General features: G+C 50.2%; 1 long non-coding RNA gene across 3 annotated transcripts in view; it reads right to left on the bottom strand.

Annotated features, from left to right (window-relative positions):
- LOC122229898 overlaps positions 1 to 12,330 on the bottom strand; it is a 35,364-nt gene that overhangs the window by 20,069 nt on the left and 2,965 nt on the right. For 2 of the 3 annotated variants that reach the window (XR_006207173.1, XR_006207175.1), the window contains exon 2: positions 1,601 to 1,772. The exons of the other annotated variant lie outside the window; for it this stretch is intronic. This is a non-coding gene — a long non-coding RNA (uncharacterized LOC122229898). The remainder of the gene's footprint in view (positions 1 to 1,600; positions 1,773 to 12,330) is intronic. 3 annotated transcript variants of the gene reach the window in all.

The following is a 12,330-nucleotide window of genomic DNA, read 5'->3' on the forward strand; positions in this document are numbered from 1 at the left end:
CAGGGGAGGGGCAGAGAGAGAGGGAGACACAGAATCCGAAGCAGGCTCCAGGCTCCGAGCTGTCAGCACAGAGCCCGACGTGGGGCTCGAACCCACCTACTGTGAGATCATGACCTGGGCCACAGTCGGACGCTCAACGGACTGAGCCACCCAGGCACCCCTCCACCAAGGTGTTTTAAAAACCTTAGAATTAAAAACAATCAGGTCCAGCCCAGAAGAAGTGTGTCACCCCTAATCTTTGTCCAGCACGAAAGCACGAGTCTGAGGTCCCCGAGCTACACCTTAGCAGACACCGTGGGAACAAAGGGCTGATCGTGGAGGGTGGTCCAGGACGGCCAGGTCACATCGAAGGGCTTTTCCAAGTTCAGGGAGCACCGCAGAAGTAAACACAGATTAAAAACCGTTTCTCCCTGCCTGGCTAGCTCAGTCGGTAGAGCAGGAGACTCTTATGACTATCTCTCTCCGAAAGTTCTACCAGTCCTGTGCTCAAGCCGGCTGCTCCGCCCCCAGACCGAGCGAACGCCCGCAGGTCACTCGCACTGCAACTCTCGAATGGGGACATACGGCGGACGCCCGGATTCCCCCATCTAACTGTCTACGTGGCTTAAGGAAAATGAAGAATGCGCCTCATAATCTCGGCAATGAGGTTTGTTATTTGTTTGAGGTTATTTATTTGTTGCCCACCCAAGCTTCCAATTCAATCATTAATAGTAATTCTGCCCGAAGCCTACAGCGTCTGCACCAATGGCCAGGATACAGCCTCATTAATATTCTTTTTTTTTTTTTTTTTTTTTTGGCTGAGGTGGTGATCAGTATTTGCCATTGTTCATGGACAGAGCGTTGCGGTTCTGTTTTGAAAAGCTGGAATTACAACCCAAGGAGAAGGGCATTAATTCCTATTCCCCTAGCAACAGCACGGGACGCCTGAGTCTGATAATTTCTCGGAGGCGCTAAACTGATGGTAATAATAAAAAAGGAAAAAAGAAAGCCCAGACCGTTAGAGCCTCCTAGACATCAAGTCTTATTATGAGTATTAACAGTAGCACCTTCACACTGACTTTTTAGTATTTGTACACACAACAACAACAACAGCAACAACATAATATCTTGAGCCAGGAGAAGACAATCTTTCCTACATTCAGATTCGGCTAAGCTCCTGAATTCCAAAATGCAGCCCAGAATGAATCTAGCCTTAAATTTCTTTTTTTTAATGTTTACTTATTCTTGAAAGAGAGAGAGAGAGAGAGAGCACTGGCACACAGGGGAGGGGCAGAGACAGAGGGGAGCAGAGGATCCAAAGTGGGTTCTGACAGCACAGAGCCCAATGAGGGACACAAACCCACAAACCGCGAGATCATGACCTGAGCCAAAGTTCTCAGGATGCTTAACTGACTGAGCCACCCGAGAGCCCTAGCCTTAAATTTCTTAATCCCCTTCACAGCCACCCTTGGTTCCTTCAATCCTTCCCCACCTAAAATAAACCAAAAACAATGTTCCTTTGCCACGAAACACAACCAAGTGAGCGTGCCTCGGAAAATAACGGCCAGGAGTTTCCAGTGCTGTTTCTGCAGCTCCCCGACTTCTGTCACACAGAACCCACCTCTTAGATCGGCCTCCTGTTCCAGTCGATTCTATTCGCCCTGATTCTAACCCAGGCCTTAGGTGGGTTCTGGGCCATGCTCAGGACACCTCTCCTGCAGGAAGACTCTCGGAGAACGGCCCCTCTGGCAGACTGGTCACGTGGATGATGGAGTTCATCACCTAGTCTCCTCCTGTAGCACAAGTGATGAATGAGCCTCTCAAGCAAGCTGGGTGTAAGGTCACAGAACAAATCACGGAGTCATGGACATTGGAGTCAAGGGGACCGCGGTTCCTGCCCTGCCTTCACCATCTACTGCGTGACTGTGGGCGAGTTGTTCGGCCTCTCTGAGCCTCATTTTCCCCATCTCTTCAGTGAGGGTACTACTCCTGCCTACCTTGGGACATTGCTGTCGAGAATACATGAGAACATTTAGCAGAATGACTGGCACAGAAGTGCTGTAATAACAGTATTGTAGTTGATTTTCGATCTTCTCTGCTTGGGGTGAGGACAAAGGCACAGAGGCAGAGGATGTCCTACATAAAAGTACGATCAGCAGGAGCAGTGTGTTCAACAACCGAAGCCCTCATCGATGATAAAGTATCTACTGATTGAGTGACAATCGATTGTTGGAAGTCCAAGAAGCCATTGCAAGCCACCGTCCTTGAAAGTTTAATTCCTGGCTGCTCAGACGGCCTCACGGGCTCCAGGAGAAGGGCAGGGGACGGTAATCCACAAAAGTGGCTGCTCAGAGTTTCTACCGAGAAAGACGTTGAGGTTGAGTTGGGGTGACATCACCATTTAGCAACGTCACCCAGCTGAACAGGGAGTGTCGTGATACCAACTTGTCATCCCCTCCCGAGACGGCCCAGAAGTTCAAACAAGCTACACAAACACGTGATGTTTGGAAATGTAATAGTCTGATCGGCAAACAGTCAGCTCAGCACCGTCAGCCAATACAGGCAATACTGAAAAGCTGTAGCTATCTCTTAATACCAAACAAACAAACAAACAAACAGAAAACAAAAAGCAGGGGCGCCTGGGTGGCTCCGTCGGTTAAGCGTCTGACTCTTGACTTTGGCTCAGGTCATGATCTCACAGTTCGCGGGACGGAGCCCCACATCAGGCTCTGCTCTGACAGCACAGAGCCTGCTTGGGGTGCTCTCTCTCTCTCTGTCTCTCTCTCCTTCCACCCCTTCCCGGCTCTTACGCACACGTGCACGTGCTCTGTCTCTCAAAAAACAAAAACAAAACCATACAAAAAAACTACACAACAAATGCTGAAGACATTGGCTCGTGGCTTTGCAGTGACACACTGAGAAGGCAAAGTGGTGGAGACACCAGTGTGTGTTAGTTTGCCAACCCCCCAGGGGGGAGTGGAGCCCAGTGGCTGGGCAGTTGAGTCAGCTGCAGTCCCAGGATGGCTCACGTCGGAATTGCGGAGCAGGCCTGGGAAGTTCTATTGCTTCTAGAGCCAGAGGGTGTGTGCCTACCCCCGTGAATCCTGCCCACCCCTCAGGTGAGCTAACGGCCGACTGATTTCACCGTGTCCCCTCGTATCAGTCAAGTGTACCATTGGAAGCAGCCCTCTACTCCATCCTTGGAAGCCACCCATCGTGGGCCCGCCAGCCCTGGCCTCAGAACTGGCCCCGAGGGCCCCTTCTCAGCCACGCTGCTCCCTGACAGCTCTCTGATCCTTTGGTGCATGAACCTGAATACACTGCATCCAAAGTAGTGCACCGCCCCCTTCTGCCTGGTTTCCCCAGACTCTTACCGGACCCTGCCAGTCCTGTGCATTCTCTGGGTCCAATCTCTGGCTCGCCTGCGGTCTTCTTATTATAATAGCAGAATCTACTTCATAGGGTTTTTGTGAGTCTCAAATAAGACTGAAATGTAAAGAGCTTAACACAGAGCTGTTATAGCTTTTCCAGCCCAGCTCTTCAGACTTGTCCAACGCAGCCCCAAGGGTCCCCCAATAAACTCAGGTGCCATCCACGTTGGGGACAATGGTGTGGAGAGCCGCGAGATGCAGGATGTCCTCCCAAATTCTTGCTACGAATGACTTAGCTCCTGCTCAGACGTTTAGTGTCGGGGAAGTCACCTAGCACAGTGACGTGTGGATCTTCCTGTCCCCGCCATTCAATAAAGTACTAATTGATCGGCTACTTTGTGCTCAGGCAATGTGGGAGGAAGACAAAAGTCGGTGCCAGGGTGGACCCTCAGGAAACTAAACATTTCAGGCAGGCCTCTGGAACACACTTTAGCGAAGACAATGGGAGAAAAACACCACTTCCAAGAAAAAGATGGCTGTGACGCTTCAAGCATATTCCCAACATCAGCGTTTGACGTGAGCACAACTGCGTTTGAAAACTGAACGGCATTCAGGTGAAGACGTTTAACACAGACTTATGTTCTGCAGAATAACCACTTTCCTGGCACCGCGTCAGTGTGAATAATAGGCAGCACATCGTTTTATGCTGCAGTGGAATTCTGGACACCCAAGGAAGCATTTTGAACTAAGTGTCATATTCAGTCAACCCCAAAAAGGGTTCTTGAGCTGTGAGGATAAATGGGTGGCAATTAAGTAAATAGGAAGAATAAGGTATTTGGATTTTTACTGCCTATACTATAGAAAAGTCCATCAAGCTTACCTCTGTCACCAGTGTTTGAGAATAATATGAATGAGTAACAATAATAGAAGAAAATAAAAATTAATTCTCTTTTACGGCGAAACAGGAGTTACTATAATTCAAAGCATCTTATGTGCCTCCCTCACTTTTCCTTTCTTCTTACGATCCGTCTTCTTACCCATGGGGTGTTTTTTTAAGCTTATTTATTTGTTTCGAGAGAGAGAGAGAGTGGGAGAGGGGCAGAGAGAGAGAGAGAGGGAGAGAGAGAATCCCAAGCAGGCTCCATACTGGGTACGCAAAGCCCAACGTGGGGCTCGAACTCACGAAACATGAGATCGTGACCCGAGCTGAAATCAAGAGTCGGACTCAACCGACTGAGCGCCTCTCCAGGGGAGTTTTTAATTAACTTGTGGCACGTTTTCTCCAAATCAATCCACTGACTTATTTATGTACGCCTTATGTCGAATTTGTCCTGGAAGACAGAACGCGTGTGGGTCCACCATTTCACTGCATCGCGGAGCTCACGAAACTGATGTGAGATTTGCAATCGTTTTCCACAAAACAACAGAATCTCCAGTTTCATTAGTATCCACTTACAATAGGCTCCATTTCTTATCCTATGTGACCGGATTCTCCATAAACCCACCACGAGTGGAGGTCTCTGTGCCCGGAGGTCTCCTACACACCCAGGCAGATGAGAGCACGCTCATGGGAGCTTGCTGGTGGGGTGGGAGCTTGCTGGGAGGAAGACATCCCAGCAGACAGTCGAGTCGTAGTGTTCTCATGGAGGCTGTGGCTGGGGAACAGGCTAGAAATTCTCTCAGGGGCAGCCCCCGCACCTCCCTGCTGACGCTTCTCCCGCCGTTCACTGCGGAGGGCGATCTCAAGACTCACCAGCAACAGGTCAAGTAAAAGTACACTTTTCCAAGCCCTTCTGTGTTTCCCATGAGCCAAGTTTCACGGCCATTTTTGAACAGAGGCAGACGTTCCTGGCAGTAAAGAACTTTGAGCTTACACACCAGCTTTCTTCTTACCTTTTTTAGACTCTCAAATGAATAAACGTAGATGCAGGGAGCCAGGAGGCAAACAAGAGAGCAGGGCAAAAGAGGGAAATATCAGAAGAACAGAAAGGAGAGAAGGAGAAAAGAATGGAGGGAAGGAGAGGATCCCGGAAGAGAGGAGACCTTGACAAGAGTCATGGCCCTGGTCCCACATAACATGGCGCAGGGTCCCCACGCGTGTGTGTGCACAAGAGTGTGTGTGTGTGCATGTGCACAACGTCAGCTACTTAAACTGTGACCACCTTCCACTTCTCACTTCCTGACCTCAGGGAAGCGGCCGTTTTTAACCCCACAGCGAGGAAGCTTCACAGAGGCTTCTAACCTCGTAGCCTTGATGAGTGTGGCTTTGGGGAAGGAAAACCAGTCCGTTTCCACAGTTACACAAAAGGCACTTTTCAATGCATCGTTCCTTTGAAAGCTTGGCCAAACAACCACTGTTGCCTACCACGCAGAATAGATCCATTCCGCTCTGATGACAAATATCCCTCGCCATTGCGTATATATGTCTATACGCGTATATTCACCACGTCAAATGCTGTGTATTTACATGCAGGTGTAATATACTATGTGTCTGTGTGAATATACACCTATTTACAGTTAGCGCTCACTGAGCACTCACAGCGGGTCTGAACAATCTCGTGCTTTTCTACCTGTCGTCTCATTCAGTGCTCGCAACCACCTTGTGAAAAGGGTGCCGTGACAATCACCCAGGTACGGGAGGGGGAAACTGGGATGTAGTCTCAGTTCTTCGCCTGAGGTTGCAAGACAGCTGAGCGGTTGACGGCCCCGCGTTGACCTCACCGCGTGTGTCCCCGTCTCCTGCGTGCGGTCTTGACCCACGGATATCCTTCCTGCTCGCGGAAGCAACGACCGGGCCGCAACCTGCTGTGGATCGTGCCCACCCCCCTTATCAGTTTTTTAAAAACGAATGAGTTTAAATTATGCCCGGAGGACGCGTGGGAATCCGTCTCTGTTTCATCAAGCTGTGACTCCCCCCCTCCATCCTCCTTCACCGACCTGGAGCTCCAGAGCCATCTCGAGGAGGGTTCCCATTCACCGCAGCAGGTGACAGTCCCCCCACCCCACCCCCGCAAGGCTGTAAACGGCAGCAAGGGGCAGCCTCAAAAAGCGCGTGCTGCCTCTGAGTTTCCTGAAGTGTCACAACAAGCTTTGTCCTGCAGAAGCCAGGAGACGCTCACGCAGCCTCCGGCACGTGAAATCCGTGACACTGAAGTCCCCGCACAGCTTGCTTTCTCGGGCTGAGAAAGCCTGGGCCGGGCATTCCAACCTTCCTGGGCTCCTACAAAGACAAAGCACAACCCAGCACCACCTGAAGGAGAGCAGTCTCCAACCTGACCCACGTTCTCTTCCTCAGAGAACGCAAGGAGCCCTTTTTTTTCGTCTTCTGGAACCTTCCTACTGGTTTCCACGGTGGCGACACCAGTTTGCGTTCCCCCAGTGGCGCACGAGGGACCCTTTTTTCTCCGCATCCCCGCCCGCGCTCGTTATTTCTTGCCTTTTGGATTTCAGCCATTCGGACAGGCGTGCCGTGGTATCTCCCTGCGGTTTTGGTTTGCATTTCCCTGATGATGAGTGAAAACGAGCGTCTCTCCACGTGACGGTATTGCCGCAGCCCTGTCTGGTGACAGAGGGTAGCTACCCTCGTGGTGAGCATAGCATCGCCTGTAGAGTTGGTGAGTCATTGTGTGGGCCAACTGCACTCACGTTAAAAAAAAGAAAAGCCCGTGGGATCTTCCAGGCCCAACCCCAGCTCTCTGCCTGACCGTCCTCCAGCCAAGACACGGGTCTTCTCCTGCCTTTGGACCCCAAATTAGCCTGAAACGATGCCACGGGTTTCCTGGGCCTCCAGCCTGCCAGCTGCCCATCTGGGACTTCCCAGAAGTCCCGTCGGTTCTGCTTCTCCAAAGCGCCTGATGGACGCAAGGTGGTGGCCGGTGGGCCTCAGCGGGAAAGCTGCCGCCCTCACAACTCACTTGGGGCACAGCCGCGCGTTGTGGGTTTCGGGAGGGCGCCGCAGTCACGGCCAGAGCCCTCCGCCGAGACCTGCTCGCGGGGGGTCCTCGGTTAAGGAGCTTTTGTCCACCCCGACTGAGTAACTTTCAGCTCCTAACCTTTCCCACTTCCTGCCCTCTGGCCCCCACATCCACAAAGAGGCGGCATCCCATCGTTCGGAGCTCCTCAGCAGCGAGACTGTTGTCCCCATGCACCTGACCCTTACCTGCTGCCGTTCCTTGGAGGAACGGAATGCCGGGGAGTCAGCACCTCCTTTTCGCCTCTTGCGTGGACCGTTCCGGTAAGAGAACCACACTGGCTTGTCACCATCAGTTCAGCTCATGGTCCTAATTGCCCACCTCGACGCCTGGCACCCCATCAGATGCTTTAGGGATGACGCGCTTCTCCGTGCTCAGCCTGGCGTCCTGACTTGAGTGTGACCCTGGAAAGGACGTGACTGCAGCCTGTTTTAGGACGCCTTCCACTGTAGTAATGACTTGGCATCTTCATGTGGTATAATAATGCATGAAGTACTTACGTGTGGGGAGGCAGTGACCCCTTATTGGACAATCTCAATCTTCCAGCCAGCTCAGATACAAGAAAAGCCAGATTTATCGGCACTAACCGCCCCTCTTGTCCCCCGTGCGGCCAGCCCCAGCGAGGCCTACAAATGCAAATTACAGCCACAAAAGGGAAATGTGTGTCCTCCTTTTCCCCTTGTCCCTCCAAACCACGGTCAGCTTTTCTGTCCCCGGCTCATCCCTGCAGAGGCCTCTTTTCCACCTGGGCTTTACGACGGCCTGACGCTCCTTACTCGGGCCCTTCATTTGCTCAACACTACAGGGCACCTTCCTGAACTTTTTAAAACCTTTATTTCACAATAATTGTAAATTCACAAACATATTTGCAAGTATTCTTGCAAATTCAGAGTGCTCCCTTGGGCCCTTTACTCAGATTCATCCATTGTTAATATTTGCTTCATCATGTTCTTTCAAAGTCTCAGTAAATGACTTTGGACACACACAAACCTACATACAATTTATTTTCTCTGGATCTTTTGCCTCTTTGCCTAGTAACATTTCAGTGTGATTTCCTATGAATAAGGGTATTCTCTTTAAAAAAAAAAAAACCACAGTGGGGCGCCTGGGTGGCTTGGTCGGTTAAGCATCCGACTTCGGCTCAGGTCATGATCTCACGGCCGGTGAGTTCGAGCCCCGCGTCGGGCTCTGTGCTGACTGCTCAGAGCCTGCAGCCTGTTTCCAATTCTGTGTCTCCCTCTCTCTCTGCCCCTCCCCTGTTCATGCTCTGTCTCTCTCTGTCTCAAAAATAAATAAACATTAAAAAAAAATTTTTTTTAAACCACAGTATAGTTATTGATTCGGGAAAATTAACGTCGGTAAAACACTTTTATCTAAATTTAGACCATAGTTCAATGTGAACAGTCACATAAAAATTCCGTGTGCCATTTTCCCTCTGGCATCGGGCCCAGTTTGGGATCATGCGTTCATTTATTTGTCACATCTCTTGACTTTGTCACTTCGAACACTTCCTTGGCCTCTCTCTCCCTCATAACGCTCCCATCTGGGGAGAACGTAGGTCATGCATTTTTGAATGAATTGCTCAAAATGGGTCTCTCTGATGTTTCCTCGTGATCGGACTTAGGTAGTACGTCCCCGGCTGGAATTCTACGCGGTGGTGATTTGTCCTTCTCAGGGGGTCACATCTAGAGGCACAGAATGGCCAATGCTACTCATTGGGTATGTTCGTTTGGGTCGGCCAGACAAGGAGCTGTCCGGCATCTCTCTCCATTGTGTGGTGCCATTAATGACAGCATCCTCTTTCAAAAGGGACCTCAGAAGATAAATTATGTAATCACCTCTTCTTAAATCTCTATTTTTCAAATAAATACTTGAGTACTTATTCTGGGCCCACGGCATCTTTTTCTGGATGGAAATTACCATTTTTTCCCAAATACACGGATGATCCATCTTCTTTATGAAAAAGAAATCAGAAAATACAGAGGCGTAATGAAGAAAACGAAACCTCATGCTCGCCGCCATTCATTAGCTCGTCTGCACATAACAATAACTGCTGTGGCCTCGGAACCCTCTCCCGTCCATTTTCCCATTTAATTTCCATCCGACACCGTAACACAGCTGAGCAGAGGTTTAACATCTGAAGATACTGAAGCTAAGGGACACGCGGCCTGGATATTGTGCCGCGAAATTCCATTTTCTCTCCAAGATGTCACGCTGCCCGGGAGACAGCCGGGAAGAAAAATAGAGTCACAGTTGTTGCAGAATAATGGCTAATAGGATGGGGGTTGCTGCTAGGTGTGTGGCTTTGAAGCTCTGTGCACTCTCAGGCCGTGGGCACTAGTGGGGAACATGGCGCTCGAGGACGATAAACGATTGTCCGATAACCGCCTCGCGGCTCACGAGGGTCGGATTCGGTGTCCCAACCTGTTCCTGGGCTCATGACCGCTGTGAGCTAACCACCTTACAAAATCAAAAATCAACCCGATCGAGGTATAGTTTACATACAGTCAAACGCACCCAGGTCAAGTGCGCAGTTCCGTGAATTGTATACACAGCGCAACCATCACCGCAGCCAAGACCCTGAACATTTCTATCACCTCTGGAAGTTTCCCGGTGTTCTTTTACAGCCAGCCTTCACTTCAACACTGTCCCAGGCGGCCGCCCCTCTGCTTTCCACCACGGTACCTTGGTTTTGCCTTTTTAATTTTTTTAAGTTTACTTACTTATTTTGAGAAAGAGAGAGAGAGAGAGCTGACACGTGCATGATCAGGGAAGGGGCAGAGAGAACGAGGGAGAGAGAATCTTAAGCTGGCTCCATGCTGTCAGCGCACAGCCGGATGTGGGGCTCAATCTTATGACATCATGATCTGAGCTGAAATCAAGAGTCAGACACTTAACGGACTGACCCACCTAGGCACCCCAGTTTTGCCTTTTTCAGAATGTTGTGTAAAATGGAACGTTTTCCTTTTGAATAAAACGGGGTGGAATTTTACCCAAGCCCCGGGCTCGCAGAAAACAGCAAGGGTTCAGGGAACTCCCTGCCCTTTTGTGTTCTGGAAAACAGCTTAGTGCAAAGAACACCCCTCCTCGTATGACTTAGAGAGATGCCCCCTTGTTTAGGTAAGACAGGGCCCGACACAGACCCTGCGAATTTCCTTTTCTTTTTTAAATGATTAGCCGAACTGCTTGGTCCCACTAACGGATCAAAACAAAATGCTTGTTAATCAAACCTGGGTTAAGAGTGTCTTTTTGCCCGGGATGTGAACTCTGTCCACCCCCCTCAGCCTGACCCAGAAGACAGCCCCCTCCCAGATACACAGCCCGGACTACGTTGTCGCCCCTAAGCACAGGCTGACCTCAGGGTAAAACCTTCTCCCTCTGCTATCCAGCCACCCCTCCCCCACACCAGCTTCTTTCGGGCTTTGTTCACTCCTCCCGATCAAGAAGAATCCTGCATGCTTACCCTTTGACACCCTCACTGATCTTAGGGTCGGAACGGTCTCCCTGCGGCACAAGCCACCCCCCCTTTGCAATATTCTCTTGAATATATTCTCTCCGGATTTGACATGTGCCTGGCTTCACTTGGTGAGCATACTGTTTTTAAGATTCAACTGCACTTTTCTATGTGTCAACAGTCTGTTTCTTTTGCACGGCTGAGTAATATTCCACTCTGTGAACACACAAGCTAGCCATCTATTCCCCACCTGATGGCCGTTGGAGTCATTTCTTGGGTTTGGGCTGCAATGAACATTCTCGAGCAAGTCCTTGTGTGGACGTGTGCTTCCCCTGCTCCGGGGAAATACGTAGGGGTGTGACTGCACGATACGCTTTAAGATCAAAACATCCTCTCCTTGGATACAGCATTCCCCCCCCCACCCCCGGTGAGACAGGTGGAGAATGGCATTTTTCTGATTAAAAAGCTTCCAGAAGCGAGACGCGGCACGGTTTCCTCGTTCGCGTTTTACTTGTGCACGAGCACATGTGACGCTTCCGTTAAAAACACCAGCTTCACATCAAATGCCCCCATTACCACTTAGCTCGACATTGAGCGCCATGGCAAAGAAGTTGGGACACGCGCATGCGAGTTCTGAGCAATGCATATGTCCCTTCTGCTGACGGATTGTTACAATTCGCCCGTTTTCAATGTTTCACTCACAATGTTATAAACATCATGTCCTTTTCTCCGTACATCTGCTGCTTCCCCGTCACATCTCTCCCCAGCAGAGCCGGGTTTATTGTGTTCATAAATAAGACATGGTAAACATTCCTTCTTTTTAAGAAAACAAAGGCACATTGCCTTTCATTCCATCACATTAAGTTCTTATTCCAGCAGCTAAAATTACATAAGACAATCCCAGCGAAGAAGAAGGAAATCAGCCTTAAAAAAAAAACATTTGACCAGGGAGGGGGAAGAATAAATGAGGTTGCAATGCACGATTTCCCTTGTGAAATGTTCATTTCTGCCTAGAGTGGCTTCTGCTCAGATGCCCACTTCCTTCTCCTGCCTGTGACCTGGGCAGAGGCTGAGGACCGGGGCTTGGATGCAGCCTGGGGACGTGCAGGGACATAGGACACCGGCCAGCCTGTGGGGACAGCTGGCACCAGGTCTCACTCCATGGTCTGTGGTTCTGGGAAAGAACTTGCCACATTCCCTCGGACTCTGAACATCGCCACCTACGCGGATCAAAACGCTGTCCGACTTCCTGGCTTTCCAACCCAGTCGCCCAGTTTGCTGCTTGTCAGAAGCACTGGCGGTGGCCATCAACAATTTGCAGCCTTTAAATGTTTACAACTCTGCTGTTCTGGAACACAGGCTCACCTGAAAGAGGTGGATTTTTAACGGAAGCCCACCTTCTCAGGTTAATGAAGTAATACGGCTCCGCTCTGTAATTAATGCCATTGAACCGCCGCATAAGCGTCCCGCCATGTCCTCATCGGGGCAGCGCGAGTTATGTGCGCTTCAGATTTATAGAACAGAACCGCTAGCTTCACATCAAGATGTTCCAGAA

Source organism: Panthera leo, chromosome C2, assembly GCF_018350215.1.
Source record: "Panthera leo isolate Ple1 chromosome C2, P.leo_Ple1_pat1.1, whole genome shotgun sequence".
Classification (NCBI taxonomy): domain Eukaryota; kingdom Metazoa; phylum Chordata; class Mammalia; order Carnivora; family Felidae; genus Panthera; species Panthera leo.